This window comes from Macaca nemestrina, chromosome 4 (genome assembly GCF_043159975.1).
Source record: "Macaca nemestrina isolate mMacNem1 chromosome 4, mMacNem.hap1, whole genome shotgun sequence".
NCBI lineage: Eukaryota > Metazoa > Chordata > Mammalia > Primates > Cercopithecidae > Macaca > Macaca nemestrina.
This window is the reverse complement of record NC_092128.1, coordinates 30,079,072-30,087,478: the sequence shown is the minus strand read 5'-3', so window position 1 is coordinate 30,087,478 and position 8,407 is coordinate 30,079,072. Positions and strand designations below refer to the sequence as shown.

At 42.5% G+C, this 8,407-nt stretch overlaps 1 pseudogene; it reads right to left on the bottom strand.

Annotated features, from left to right (window-relative positions):
• Positions 1-3,328: 3,328 nt before the first annotated feature.
• On the bottom strand, positions 3,329-3,646 carry LOC112424837 (cytochrome c-like; annotated as a pseudogene).
• Positions 3,647-8,407: the final 4,761 nt, after the last annotated feature.

Here is an 8,407-nt window from a genome sequence, read left to right as displayed (position 1 = left end):
ATGCCTGAAATCCCAGCTACTCAGGAGGCTGAGGCAGGAGAATAGTTCGAACCCAGGAGGTGGAGGCTGCAGTGAGCCGAGATCATGCCACTACACTCCAGACTAGGTAACAGAGCGAGGCCTCATCTCAGAAAAAGAAAGGAAAGGAAAGGAAAGAAGAGGAGAGGAGAGGAGAGGAGAGGGGAGGGGAGGGGAGGGGAGGGAAGGGGAGGGGAGTTGTGGGGAAGGGAAGGGAAACTATTTTCTGGAAAGATGTACAAGACTTAAAGTGGTCACTGGGGATAAGGATGGAGGAGAGGGACTGTCACTTTTTACACTTTTTATTATGTGCATGAATTACTTAAAATTTTTTTTAAAACAAAGTGAATCTTTAATGTTTATAAGAAAAAAATGTGTATGGGAGAAAAGATAGGAAAGAAATATTCCAAACACTAGCAAGTGACAGATGTATTAAGACAATGAAGTCAGCCAGGCTGGTGGCTCACGCTTGTAATCCCAGCACTTTGGGAGGCCGAGGCAGGCGGATCATGAGGTCAGGAAATGGAGGCCACCCTGGCTAAGGCGGTGAAACCCCGTCTCTACTAAAAAAAAATACAAAAAATTAGCAGATGTGGTGGCAGGCGCCTGTAGTCCCAGCTACTCGGGAGCCTGAGGCAGGAGAATCGTGTGAACCCAGGAGGTAGAGCTTGCAGTGAGCCAAGATGCGCTACTGCACTCCAGCCTGGGCGACAGAGCAAGACTCCATCTCAAAAAACAACAACAAAAAGGACAATGAAGTCACGTGTGATTGTTTTCTTTTTTCAATTTTTTCCCAAATTTTTTGGTAAACTGATGATATAATTTTATACCAAATATAATTTTTTTTAAAAATAGAACCATATAAAAGCTAAAGAAATCCTTCAGAGATGTTTTTGGAAAGCGAACTTTAAATGAAATAAGCAAATAAATACATACTCTCCTCCCAAATGTGTTATTTTGGGAAAAACATCTGGATTTCCACACCTCGGTTGTGCATAAAGCAGGGCTGACCCAGACTCCCTCTGTTCTTTTGGTGCTGGTGGTCATGATTGCTGCTGGCAAGTATAGGAATCAGAGAGCTGAGCAAAGAACACTTTCTGTCATCCATGCTGGCCCAAGTCTGGTTCTGGGGTAATCAGCTGGGAAATAGCAATGAGGTTTTAGAAGCCTAGAGATGGTGATAAAGCTCCTTGATAAGAGAAGTGACGTTAGGATCAAAGCCTGCTTGACTGCTCCAGTGTTGCTGAACATAGTCCACCTGAATCTATTCTACAGAAATCTACTCAGCCACAGACCTAGCTGCAGGGATGACCTTGGATTGCTGTTAGCAGATTCCCTTCAGCCTCAGCCCTCGTATGCCTCTTTCTCCTTTCCTTAGTAATCTCTTATATAGTCCCCATAAGACTCCCAATCTCTATGAGGCTTACCCTTAATCTCTAAACTCTGAACTAACAAAGGTGTCTTGTGATTCCCTCTCCTGAGCACTTGCCATGGCTTTTACCAAATCCATATCAGGGAGCAGAAAGGGTGAGTTGATGACTGAGTAGAAGATGACTAAAGTGACCATATTTCTAACAAACAAGTTTAAGTGTGGACCAGGCAGAGCCAAGTAAGATGAATGAGGGACTGGAAGAAAGCCGGCTCTTTCCTTTCTCTCCAGCACCAAGACTCAGCCCCAGGCTGTGGGAGGAGGAATAATATAGTTAAGAGTGGTATTGATTTTCCCATGGGAGTCTCCAAGGACTATTCCAAGCTTAAGAGATATTGCCTTATATTATTTGTTTATTCATGTTGTTACTTCAGCTCGGCCACCATATTTTATACACCAGTGCAAATTGCTTCATAGTTTGCGTATGGTTGTGTGTTAAGGCCAGTACAGGCCATCAAAACCCACAGCATCTCAACATTTGAGGATGTCCCAGGGCTGGGTCTGGTCCTTCTCTTTTTTTTTTTTTTTTTTTTGAGACAGAGTTTCACTCTAGTTACCCAGGCTGGAGGGCAATGACGCAATCTCGGTTCACTACCACCTCTGCCTCCAGGGTTCAAGTGATTCTCCTGCCTCAGCCTCCCAAGTAGCTGGGATTACAGGAATGTGCCACCACACCTGGCTAATTTTGTATTTTTAGCAGAAACAAGGTTTCTCCATGTTGGTTAGGCTGGCCCTGAACTCCCGACCTCAGGTGATCTGCCTGCCTCGGCCTCCCAAAGTGCTGGGATTACAGGTGTGAGCCACCATTCCCAGCCAGTCTGACCCTTCTAACGCTTCCATTCAAAGAATCAAGCTAACTTCTAAGATGGGGGAATTGAGGAATGTTCCTGTTCACAGAGACATTCTCAACTTTGTGTAAGAGAATAGGATGGCAATGAGAACACATGGACACAGGGAGGGGAACATCACACACGAGGGCCTGCCAGTGGGTGGGGGAACATGGGGAGGGATAGCATTAGGACAAATACCTAATGCATGCGGGGCTTAAAACCTAGATGATCGGTTGATGGGTGCAGCAAACCACCATGGCACATGTATACCTATGTAACCTGCACATTCTGCACATGTATCCCAGAACTTAAAGTATAATAAAATAATAATAATAATAATAATAATTTTAAAATAAAAGAAAATAGGTGAGTGGCAAAGAGTACTGGCCTGGGACCAAATTCAGAGCTGGCAAACTCCTGGAATAGAAAGTTGTCCCTTTGTAGTATACATCCAGAAGCTCCTGAGAGTCAGCTGGTTTCCTGCTGTTAACCTGAATTTGGTTTTACTTAATGGATTCTGGTCCCTTTCTCTGGTCCTGCTTTAAGCTTGGGCCATGATGTCCTGGGGCTTGAGGGTGAGGAGCAGGAGCCTCTGTAAGGGGAACAGAAATGGTGTGTGGAGGGGCACAGGGCAGGTTAATCCAGAAAAGTTTTCAGAGGGTGTCTGGATTCCATGTTCCAGTTTCGGGCCTGTACAGAGCTAGGAGCATCTGAGACCGGGTCAGGATTTAAGGAGAAAGAGAGAAGATCCCAGAAACCAAACAACAAAATAACATTATAAAAGCTGAGGGGCTGGCAAATGCAATGTGACATTTTGTTCTTTTTTTAATTGATATATAATAACTATATATATTCATGGGGTACATAGCGATGTTTTGATACATACACTATATTGTGATTAGATAAGGGCAATTAGCATATCCATCATCTCAAACATTTATCATTTCTCTCTGTTTTTTAATTCTGGTGTATGAAATCTATTAAATTATGATACACATAAAAAATTCATGAGATATTTCTCTTTTGTAATAAACAACGCAGTGGCCAATTATTACTCATGAGTAGCTTTTTTCAGATAAGCTATCAAGTCCGCCCTTTCTCCCTTCTTCTTAATGCCACCAAAGATCATTTTTGTTCCAGGGATGTAATTCTTTGGATTCTCCAAATACTCTCTCAGTGTGTCCTCTCCTCAGGTGATGCCTTTGTTCTTACTGGTGTCTCTGTAGCAGAATCCAATGGCCTGATCTGTCTTCCACCCAAAGAGACCGTGGAGATTAGGCTCAGTCTTGTGCTTGCCTCCCTTTTCCATGGTGTGGCACTGGGCACACTTCTGAACACAAATATTTTTGCTTTTCTCAACATCACTCATATTTAATTCTCTCTTTTGTCACTGACACTGTGAAGGTTCCCCCTCAGAAACCAGATGTCCCGCTCTTTCATTTATCATTTGTGTGGAGAACATTCTATATCTATTTTTTAGTTACTGTTTTGTTTCTTTTTTTTTTTTTGAGATGGAGTCTTGCTCTGTTGCCAGGCACAATCTCGGCTCACTACAACCTCTGCCTCCCAGGTTCAAGTGATCCTCCTGCCTCAGCCTCCCTAGTAGCTGGGATTACAGGTGCATGTCACTCCGCCCAGCTAAGTTTTGTATTTTCAGTAGAGATGGGGTTCACCATGTTGGCCAGGCTGATCTCGAACTCCTGACCTAAAGTGATCCGCCCACCTCAGCCTCCCAAAGTCCTGGGATTACAGGCATGAGCCACTGTACCTGGTTTGTTTTAGCTATTTGAAACTATATAATATATTATTGCTACATCCAGTCATCCTACAGTGGTATAGAGCAGGGGTCCCCAACCCCTGAGCCACGGTCACGTAACGGTCTGTGGCCTGTTAGGACCTGGGCCACGCAGCAGGAGGTGAGAAACAGGCTACAGAAGCTTTATCTGTATTTACAGCTGCTCCCCGTTGCTCACATTACCGCCTGAGCTCCGCCTCCTGTCAGAGCAGTGGCAGCAGTAGATTCTCACAGGAGCGCAAACCCTATTGTGAACTGCACATGCCAGGCTCCTTATGATAGTCTAATGCCTGATGATCTGTCACTGTCTCCCATCACCCCCAGATGGGACCATCTCGTTGCAGGAAAACAAACTTAGGGCTCCCACTGATTCTACATTTTGGTGAGTTGTATGATTATTTCATTACATATTAATATTATGATGCAATAATAATAGCAATAAAGTGCGCAATAAATGTAATGCACTTGAATCATCCTGAAGCCATTCCCTACTCCCTGGTCTGTGGAAAAATTGTCTTCCTTGAAACTGGTCCCTGGTGCCAAAAAGGTTGGGGACCGCTTGTATAGAACACTAGAACTTATTCCTTCTATCTAGCTGTAATTTTGTATCATTTAATGAACATCTCTCTATCTCCCACTTCCCTCTGCCCTTCCAGCCGCTAGTATCCTGTTTTACTTTTTACTTTTATGAAATCAACTTTTCTTAGCTTCCACATAGGAGTGAGAACATGCAGTGTTTAACTTTCTGTTCCTGGCTTAATTCATTTAACACAACGTGCTTCAGTTCTATCCATATTACTTCAAATAACTGGATTTCATTCTTTTTTTAGTAGCCGAATAGCATTCTATTGTGTATGCATACCACGTTCTCTTTATCCATTCATCTGTTCTTGAACACCTAGGCTGAGTCTATATTTTGGCTATTGTGAATAGGGATGCAATAAACATAGGGGCACAGATGTCTCTTTGATACACTGATTTCTTTCCCTTTGAATAAATGCCCAGTGGTGGGATTGCTGTATCATATGGTAGTTCTATTTGTAGTTTTTTGAGGAACCTCCAACTCTTCTCCATAGTGGCTGTACTAGTTTACATTCCCACCAACAGTGGATAAGAGTTCCGTTTTTCCACATCCTCGCCAGCATTTGTTATTTTTTTGTGTGTTTCTGATAATAGCATCCTAACCGGAGTGAGATGATACTTCATGGTGGGTTTGCTTTGCGTTTCCCTGATGATTAGCAATGTTGAGCGTTATCTTGTATATTTGTTGACCATCCATTTGTATGTCTTCTTTTGAGAAATATCTGTGCAGATCCTTTGCCTTTTTTTTTTTTTTTTTTTTTTTTTGAGACCAAGTCTTGCTCTGTCACCCAGGCTGGAGTACAGTGGCATGATCATGGCTCACTACAACCTCTGCCTCCCAGGTTGAAGCGATTCTCCTGCCTCAGCCTCCTGAGTAGCTGAGTAGCTGGGATTACACCCACGTGCCACCACACCTGGCTAATTTTTTATATTTTATATATTTTTTATATTTTTGGTAGAGAGGGGGTTTCACCATGTTGGCCAGGCTCCTGACCTCAAGTGATCCAACTCCTGACCTCAAGTGATCCACCCTCCTGACCTCAAATGATCTGCCTGCCTTGGCCTCCCAAAGTGCTAGCCCACTTGCCCATTTTTAAATTGAATTGTTTGCTTTTTTGCTGTTGAGGTGTTTGAATTCCTTGTATATTCTAGATAATAATCCCTTGTTGGATGAATAGTTTAAAAATATTTTCTCTCATTCTGTTGATTGTATTTTCACTCTATTGATTGTTCCCTTTGCTGTGTAGAAGTTTTTTAGTTTGATATAATCCCATTTGTTTATTGTTACTTTTGTTGCCTATGCTTTTGAAGTCTTATAAAATCTTTTCTCAGACCCATCTCCTGAGGCATTTCCCCATGTTTTCTTCTAGTAGTTCTATAGTATTGGGTCTTACATTTAGGTCTTTGATCCACTTTAAGTTGATTTTTGTATAGGATGAGAGTCAGGAATCTAGTTTCATACTTTTGCATATGAATATCCAGTTTTCCCTCAACCATTTATTGAAGAGACTATCAATAAGAGTTCTTGGCACCCTTGAGGGTGCCATTGAGGGTTCTTGGCACCTTTGTTAAAAATCAGTTGGCTGTAGATACATGGATTAATTTCTGGGTTCTCTATTGTTCCAGTGTTCTATGTGTCTGTTTTTATGCCAGTGCCATGCTGTTTTGCTTACTACAGCTTTGTAGGATATTTTAAAGTCTGGTAGTGTGATGTCTCCAGCCTTGTTTTTGCTCAAGATTGCTTTGACTATTTGGGGTCTTTTGTGGTTCCATATACATTTTAAGATTTCTTTTTTCCATTTCTATGAAGAATGTCATTGGTATTTTGATAGGAATTGCATTAAATCTATAAATTTCTTTGTGTAGTAAGATTTTGTTCTGAATGCTAAAACTGCAGGTATAAATAGGATGGCACTGCTGGCTCAGAGGAAGATCTGATTGGCCAGGGTGCCTCCCTAATAGCTCTGATTTCACTAGTTCCCAATCTTCTCTCAGTACTTTGAGGGATTAAGACAAAAATTTCACATCATAGGTCTGATGCTGAAACAAGTTTGTTCCTTTAATGAGATAGTTTTTGACAAATTGGATCCAATGTCTCCTGTTAAAATGGAAATACATATTTGGAGTGGTGGTAGGGCAGGTAGACAAGTAACAAGCCTGAGCGGCCATCAGCACATTAGTTTGAATTAATTTAGGAACAAAGAAAAACTTCCTGGGAGGATATGATCTATAGTGGGATGGTTGAGAGCAGGTTGTTAGTGGCGGTGATAATGGGTTATTTTAATTTTGAATGTATATGTTGCAGGGAAGGAAAAAGTTGGTGGAGAGTTCAGAGCCAAAGTCATGCTGAGTGACAGGTGGAAGACAGTCTGATGGATCATAGTCACTGTTCTTAAAGAATACATAATTCAGGTTTGCATGAGACAAGATGAACCACTGACATCCTAATTTCTCAAAGTAGTCATTGGAAATGGAAACAAGAGTCAGGATTTATTGGAGGCTATAGTCACACAGAAGGGGTTCCTGAAGGTGAGGGACCCTTTCACCTCCCCACTGGGCAGAAAGCACTTGCCAGAAGAAAGGGTTGCAAAAGAAGGTTGAACTCATCAAGAAAAGTGCCTTGGACCAGTCTCTGTACTGCTAAGTAGGGCCTACCACCACAGCCTGCCAATCCCTACATAGGCCCTGTCTTCAATAAACACTAGAGTTCACTTATCTTCCATTCCAAGAACGAATCTGACGTCTGTTGTGTTAGTCTGTTTTCACACTGCTTATAAAGACATACCTGAGACTGGCTAATTTACAAAAGAAAGAGGTTTAGCGGACTTACATTTCCACATGGCTCAGGAGACCTCACAATCATGGCAGAAGGCAAGGAGGAGCAAGTCACATCTTACATGGATGGCAGCAGGCACAGAGAGAGCTTGTGCAGGGAAACTCCTGTTTTTAAAACCATCAGATCTCATGAGACTTATTCACTATCATGAGAACAGCATGGGAAAGACCTGTCCTCATGATTCAATTATCTCCCACCAGGTCCCTCCTACAACACATGGGAATTCAAGATGACATTTGGGTGGGAACACAGCCAAACCACATCATCTGCTGTGCCTCATCCCACAGATAGCAGAGCTTCCTAATCTATCAAGAGTTCAGCATTTTGTGAGTGGTCAGGATCTCACCCTTCATTTAGCCAACTAACCACCACCAACCAACCACTACCATCAGAGGTGGGCCTAAGGAGGGCCTTGGGGTCTTTGGGAAGTGGGCCATGCTCAGTCTACATCTGAATGTGCTATGGCTCCTGACAGCCTGGCCAGGGGCACACACCAAAAGAATGATCGGGCTTGAAAAACGTGCCAACTTGCTTATAAATCAGTCTCTTCAGATTCTACAATTCACCGAGCCATAAAACCTCAGAGCTTCTAAGATCTTTAGAAAATATCAAGGCCAATGTTTCCAGGAAGCCTCAATGCTGCCATTTTACAAAGGAGAAAACTGAAGTGCAGAGAGATTAAGGGGCTTGTCCAAGTCACACAGCTACTTAGTGGCAGATCTGTAACTAGAAAGGTTTCAATTCATACTCAATGTTCTTTCCTCTAGAATCTAGCCTCTGCCCCCTTGTTATTTTTGGCATGAGAGAGAAGGATTATATTTGTGCCTCTAGAAAAGCTGCGCTCTTGGATTGAATTCTGATTTTCTCTTCTCAAGTCTCATTGAGAACCACATGAAAAAACTTCTCTGCTGGATTTG